The sequence below is a fragment of the Amblyomma mixtum genome, chromosome 10 (genome assembly GCF_055824585.1).
Source record: "Amblyomma mixtum isolate Tamu chromosome 10, ASM5582458v1, whole genome shotgun sequence".
Lineage (NCBI taxonomy): Eukaryota > Metazoa > Arthropoda > Arachnida > Ixodida > Ixodidae > Amblyomma > Amblyomma mixtum.
In genome coordinates this window covers 144,144,318-144,151,252 of record NC_143021.1, presented here as the reverse complement: position 1 = coordinate 144,151,252, position 6,935 = coordinate 144,144,318, and the positions used below count along the sequence as shown (strand labels likewise).

General features: G+C 46.3%; 1 pseudogene; it reads right to left on the bottom strand.

The window, feature by feature from the left end:
• Positions 1-1,870: 1,870 nt before the first annotated feature.
• Positions 1,871-6,513, bottom strand: LOC149327179 (uncharacterized; annotated as a pseudogene).
• Between the last annotated feature and the right edge of the window lie 422 nt (positions 6,514-6,935).

The following is a 6,935-nucleotide window of genomic DNA, read 5'->3' as shown; positions in this document are numbered from 1 at the left end:
ACAGGTCTTATTCATTCGTCTTTTGTACCAAAAAAAGCAAGTGCTACTGTCTGTTTTTCTCTCTTTTCCAGTGCAGATAATATTGTCTTGTAATAGGTTGCAGCACAGGCATAGTATGCGAAAAAAACATAAAGCCTGTTTCAGCTGTTCCCCCTGAACACATGGCATTGAGTAAAGCACATTCATACTATTGTTCTATGAGCCTTACAAGGTAATAACTTGCCGTGGCTTCTTTGCTCCATCTTTTCTTTTCACAACTGCAGCACAGTGAAATAAATGTGGTGCCATACATACCGCATCTCTTATTTATTTATTATTATTTAGTAATACTGCAGGCCAATACTTTGGCCCAAGCAGGAGGGGCATATCACAAACAAGAAAGCACAGAAAAGCGTATACAATGCAACATGAAATGAACATAATGCACAAAAAGAAGCACAAATGAGAACGTCAACATCGCTAACTTGCACAAAAATGATTTTGCAATGCAGCCATGAAATCGTTTGACTGAAATACACTAATGGGAAGTGAATTCCAATTGTTTACCGTTCGAGGGAAAAAACTGTACTTGTAAGCGTTTGTTTTCGCGAAGATCGGTGCAAGGAAATACTCATGACTGTGTCGTGTTCTCCTCGTACAAGGTCGACATACAGAAGCTGGTAGCGTCATATTATTTTTTCCAGAAAGAGTGTTATGTAGTAGTACAAGACGATTAATTTTTCTGCATATTTCAAGTGTCTGTGTTCTATTTTGTAACATTATTGAGGACGGCGAATCCTTCCTGGCATATTTCCCGTGTATAAATCTCACTGCTTTTCTCTGTACTCGCTCAAGTTCTTTTGTGTCTTTCATGGTATGCGGGTCCCAGAGTTCGGAAGCATATTCTAACTTCGATCTCACTATTGCATTGTAGGCTAACATTTTAGTCCTTACAGGCGCGTTTTTAAGCTTTCTCTTTATGAACCACAATTTTTTTAGCGCTGCTGAGCAAACATCCGAGATATGAGTTGACCATGTCAGCTTATTGTTTAGGGTAACGCCAAGGTATTTGTATTTGTCGACTTCGAGGACAGTTCTATTTCCAAGCTGGTACGGAAAAATGCTAGCAAATTTTTTTCTTGTTACGCGTAAAAGTACAGTTTTCACACTCTTCACACTTATTTATTCTGATCGATCAAATGTTTAGGGGAATCCCCCAAGGTGGAGTAGATTTGTTACAAGGGTGTAATTACTCATTGACATTCACCCGAGCGCAGCCATACTGCTACAAAGGAAAGCTGTATAGCTTTCCTTTGTAGACACCATATGCAAATGGAACTTCTCAACATTGTCGGGCAGTACAGTCAGGGAGTAGGGGAATCCCCCAAGGTGGAGTAGATTTGTTATAAGGGTGTAATTACTCATTGACATTCACCCGAGCGCAGCCATACTGCTACAAAGGAAAGCTGTATAGCTTTCCTTTGTAGCCGTATGGCTGCGCTTGGGTGGATGTCAGTGAGTAATTACACCCTTATTACTTATTTATTCTGTCGTTATCATCAAGTAGTAAAATAAGTAATAAATAATAAGTAATAAGGGTAATAAATAAATAAATAACGTAATAAATAAGTAATAAGGGCGTAATTACTCACTGACATCCACCCGAGCGCAGCCATACGGCTACAAAGGAAAGCTGCATAGCTTTCCTTTGTAGCCGTATGGCTGTGCTTGGGTGGATCTCAATGAGTAATTACACCCTTATTACTTATTCATTCTGGATTTATCATCAGGGGAGTGGGATAAACTCCCTGACTGTACTGCCCGACAATGTTGAGAAGTTCCATTTGCATATGGTGTCTCATACTGCTTGGCACAGCTGCCACATATGGTCTCAACGATAGCAAAAAGTGCTCATCTGCATCTGCTGGCCTGTGCGCCAGTAACGCACTACGAACAGTCGCAAGTTGTGCGTTCACAACGTCTGGCTCTTCCCGAGCTTTCCTCCGCCTTTTGGGCTGCGGCGGGCCATTCCCTGCACACTGGCTCGTCGTGCCTTCATCCTCATCCACAGCCACAGACTGTGAGGTGCTGGGCTGCGGCACTTCAGGGCTCAAAAAAATGTCATGGAAAGAGGCTGCTGAATCTGCAGCTGGAGATCCTAGCCGTGGGTGGTCTTCGACAGCTTCTTGCACAGCCACCACCTCCATGCTGCTGTGTCCTCTGCAGGATGGTCACATTACGTAAACATTGATCACTAAGAGAATGTAGTGATAGATTTTCACAGCAGCACTGCGAATACACCTGTGACTCTACTGATCACTATGTCGCAAACCTGGCATTCACGAAATTGCAGCTGCAATGAAACTGCACAAACTAAATTGAGGCATCACACTGAATAGTTATTGTGGTGGATGAACAATACACCCTGAGAAGCAGTACATGCAACATTCATTTTTTTTGTGAAAATGATGCCTAAATGTTTCCGCTTGAAACTATTGCAAACAAGTAAAATGAAATGTGGGTGGAAAAGTTGCACTGGAGTAATACTTACTGGCGTACTTCCATCTGGTCTTTTAAAAAACGCATCCTTTCAAGGTGCACCCAGCACCTGCTCTTGGGCAGCGCTCCAGCGCCACTCCTTGATTCACATTCCAGGTCTCTCAGCTTCCTCCTATATGTGTCCTTTAAATTACGCCATCTTTGCTGGACACAATCAACTGTAACTGAAAAATGTATGAAAGTTAGCTACAAATGAAATTAATTATCTGAATTGAAGTATGAACACTTTCCCACATGCTCCAGAAATTGTCTAGTGCGTTCCCAAGTTGTTTGTGTAAAACAAAACTGACAGAACTACACTCCATTAAAAGCAGCAAAATGAGCCAAGTATGACTAAGAAACATTCCCATATCTGTTTCTTGGTTTCGGCGAGTGCTTGGTTCCTTCATATTTTGAATGAATATTCAGTGATACTCCCCTGAACGGGCCTTCACTTCAGCGAGTGAAAATGCATACCACAATAAATAGTGACAGCACAAGACATATAACTAGGACGGGTTTGGTGCCGGGATAAGGCTATTTCGACGTTTGAGCACAGAAATGTTGGCAAAGCTGCCACAGTAATTTCAAAGGTCCAGAATGATTCCGGTCACTTGAGTGCCTTTATAGCGAACCGACAGTCCACAGCACGTGACTATTTTTCCATTTCGCCGCCACCGAGCCGTAACACAAACTCGGAGGCATTCGTCTCGCGCTGAGCGGCAAAATTTACGGTACTTAAGCGGGCACAGGCATGTAGTCCCAATTCGTGAACAAGACTGGGCATCATTACGCTTAGTGTCAGTTTTCTTGTTTAAGGAATAGAAATTTTACTGAAATGAGAGCCCACTCTGTGCACGTGGTTGGCCTTCGCAGTGTGTAAACAATTACAAGGCCTGAAAAATATGCGAGCAAAAGACGTTTTCGATATTTTTTTTTTATACTACGGTTCATTGCCGTTTTTATGTTCTCGTTAAACAAAGCAGTGCAGAGTACCACTGTTTAAAACGCCGAGAATCCGCACGTGCAGCTGCGTACATATACAGCGTGCATTGAACATGTTGCCTGCGTCGACCTTCCGAGCCGGCTATCGTTTATTGTCAAACAAGGGGCGGCGCAATCACTCATGATCAGAACTTCGACATTACAATTAACAGCGCGAAGAAAAAACATACTAAAATAAAAATGGACCAAAAGAAGTGGTACTCACCGTTGGGGTCGATTGATCGCAAGGCGTCTCTAACCTCCTCCCACAGTCCAGTTTTGTTTGAATTTTTTCTGTAGTCATTCGATTTCACGTTCCACAAAAGTGGCCGCCTCTCTACTTCATCTATGAGAAGTTCATTAAAACACGCGCGCGAGCCTTCAACACCTCGAGGAGCAGACATCTTTGTGTGCGCACGTGCGCGCGCAGCAACCAAAACACACTTTGTGTTTGCCGCTGCATTCGTTCTGCTACACGTGACCGCACGTGCATGACGTCACAATGCTTCCCATTGGTCAGTCGCAGCGCGATCACATGACGCTGCGTACGGATTCCAACCGGACGGAACCGCTGCACGGAATGTGTTGATGATGTTATGACCCGCGTATTTTTAGATGCAAGGCAATATTTCGTACGTTTTGATTAGAATAAATAGTTTTGCTTACGCCGCGGGAACAACTCCCACGTGACCCCACGCCGAAACGGCGCATGACGTCACGTCACGTGCCGTCTCGGCGCTGCCCATTGGTCAGTCGCAGAGCGACGCTGCGACTGAATTCCAACCGGACGGAACTTGGTCGCAGGCCGTCTGCGACTAGACCGACGGCCCTCTCCAGTCGCAGACCGACCGAATTCGCAGTGTCGCAGGCGAGAATCGCATGCATGTGAAACGGGCCTTTGCCAAATCGTCGGGTTCTGTCGAAACAGATAAAAACGTCGACGCCGCACCGACGCCAGGAGAGGGCAGCGACAGAGGGCCAATGAGAGCCGGAACGGGCGTCACGTGACTCTGGGCGGAGCCACGCCGGTCGAGAGAGACGCGCTTGCGAGCTCTCTCTGGCACTGTAGTTTGACCACCAAAACTGCGTCGTGCTTCCCGGAAAGCATAGTTATTATCCGGAAACACGGGCGTTTGACACACCGAGGGTACCGAGTTCTAGTTCACTATAGTACCGAGGCTTGGGCTTCGGGTTTCTCGGCCGAAACGGCCGAGCAGCGTGTTGTCTCTCGGAGGAGTCGCTTTTAGCTGGCCGCGCCGTCCATCAGGGGCACGCGTAAACGGTAGCGCCATCTAGTGACAAGACGCCAAAGCACATAAACGCTGTGTTGAAGAATTTTTTTATCCGTAATTGCTGATAACTACGATGGGTGCATTGCGAGCCTTTTTTCGTTCCAAGTAGAAAAACTGCTAATAGATGAAAATGTAGCAAGTGAATAAAAGCTAGACAACTGCTTCACCAGGTGTCGTTCTTGCGAGGTAAACACAGTTAGGCCTAAGAGCTTGAAAATCGCGAAATTATCTGAAAAACAAAGGCTAGTTATCGCTTATACCTCTACGCGTGGGCGAGCTGTGCGAAGTAAAAGCGAACCGCTACCATCTGAGCGAGCTATCACGTCGAAGAATCCAGCGGTGACATGTATTTATTCCGAAGTGGGCGAGCAGGGCGCAGCCATCTTGTCAACGTCGCCCGTAGCGCGCGCCGCTCGGCTGCTGACCATGCGGGAGTGAATTCGTCGACGCCGGCGCGGGCGTTGGGCGCGCGACGCGATTTCGCGGGTAAAAAACGCTCCATGCGGGCCAGGCTTAACGCGCTCCGGCGGCGCGGTCGTATGCACTGGAACGGCGGACCATGCAGAGTCGCGGCTTTGCTATAAGGGGTAGTAAAAATGTAGCAAATGAGCTTGGTATGAGGAGAAGGGGGCATGCCAGTAATGCGCTCCGAATGTGGTCTGTGTTGTGTTTTGCCGCAGACGGTGAGGGCGGGGAAACTGCAGTCATCGGGCGGCGGCCTAGCTCTCAATAGGGACTTTAGTTCGCGAGAGAACACACGCTGCTTTGCTGTAAGGGGCAGTAAAGAATGTGGCAACTGAGTTGTCTACCAAATAGAGGGGAAACGTGCCAGTAATGCGGTCCGAATGTGATTTGCGTTGAGTTTTGTCGGAGACGGCGAGTGCGGCGAAACTGCAGTCGTAGTGCAGCGGCCTAGTTCGCGAGAGAACACGGACACGCGCGCAGCTTTATATATAGCGTATTATTTTAAATACTACCAACGGTCACTCGCACATAGTAGAATTCATAACTGCGCCTGGACAGTCACGCCCGAGCGGTGCGAACTTTTGTACCTGATAAATAGTGTACAGTATATTGCTCTTCCCTGTCCGTTCTCGCTCACCCCTTGCCGAGTTCTCCCTTTTGCTTTTATTTCCGCTGCCGCAGCTCGTTCGCGCAAGACATCAGGTAGGAATTGCCGCGGTCGGAAGCATCTTTTCGTTTTTTATTGCAATGAAACCATTACCGCTACAGCACCTCTTATATGCTGCTGTTTCAACACAGCATCCCCACTACGGGGTTTTGAATAGTATGCCACAATGCGCGATTACAGAAGTGTCACGCACGCTCAGTCAAATTCACGTACTATCACGAAATAAAATTTGCCGTCGGCAGGGGAATCTGTTTCACGCTTTTCAGACTCTGATGCAGGGCCTTTCGAAGCGTGCATTGCACACGGATTTGTGCTACATGTTGCTTTAATTTGCATAAATCATAGTTCGAGGTGAACCTACAATAGAACATAACCAGTATTGTCGAAGTTAGAGGTCAAAGAAAAGCATATGGCGAAAAAATTCAAGGATTCATAACCAGTTTATTTCACACAAACAAAAAGACGCACATTAAAATTTTGCTGACTTCAGTCAGCTGGTTTCAGTGGAAGCCAGAGTGTATTGCAAGTTTACATATTTGGCTGCTGTTCTTTCGTATGGCTACCTTCCAAAGAACTTGTGGGACTCATTCCTGCCACGGTATTCAATTAAAAAAGAAAGGCCTGATGCATTATGTGCCTTGCTTCAGCAGCTGAGAAGCCGCATTAAATGCCAAATAGCTGTTTGTATACCCTTGTTGCACTTAATGTCCTTTCATAAGTTTTTCTGAAAAAGCAAACCTCATTTAGGGGCTTCAGTTTGGCCAACCTGGCTCAAACTCTGACTGCAGTGCAGAAGCAGCACATGTAATTGTTAGGCAATGTTCGTGATTTCTGTCGCACAATGTCGTTTTTTGCAAGCGGCACTGAAAACAACGCCAGCCCTTTTCCTGACTGGGTTGAGCACCCGAAGGCGCAACAACCCGGCATTTCGGCTGCTGCTCGGGCACAAAAAAGCGCCCGAAAAACTCAAGTTGCTTCCAGCACACAGCGACAAATATAAAAAAGTCACC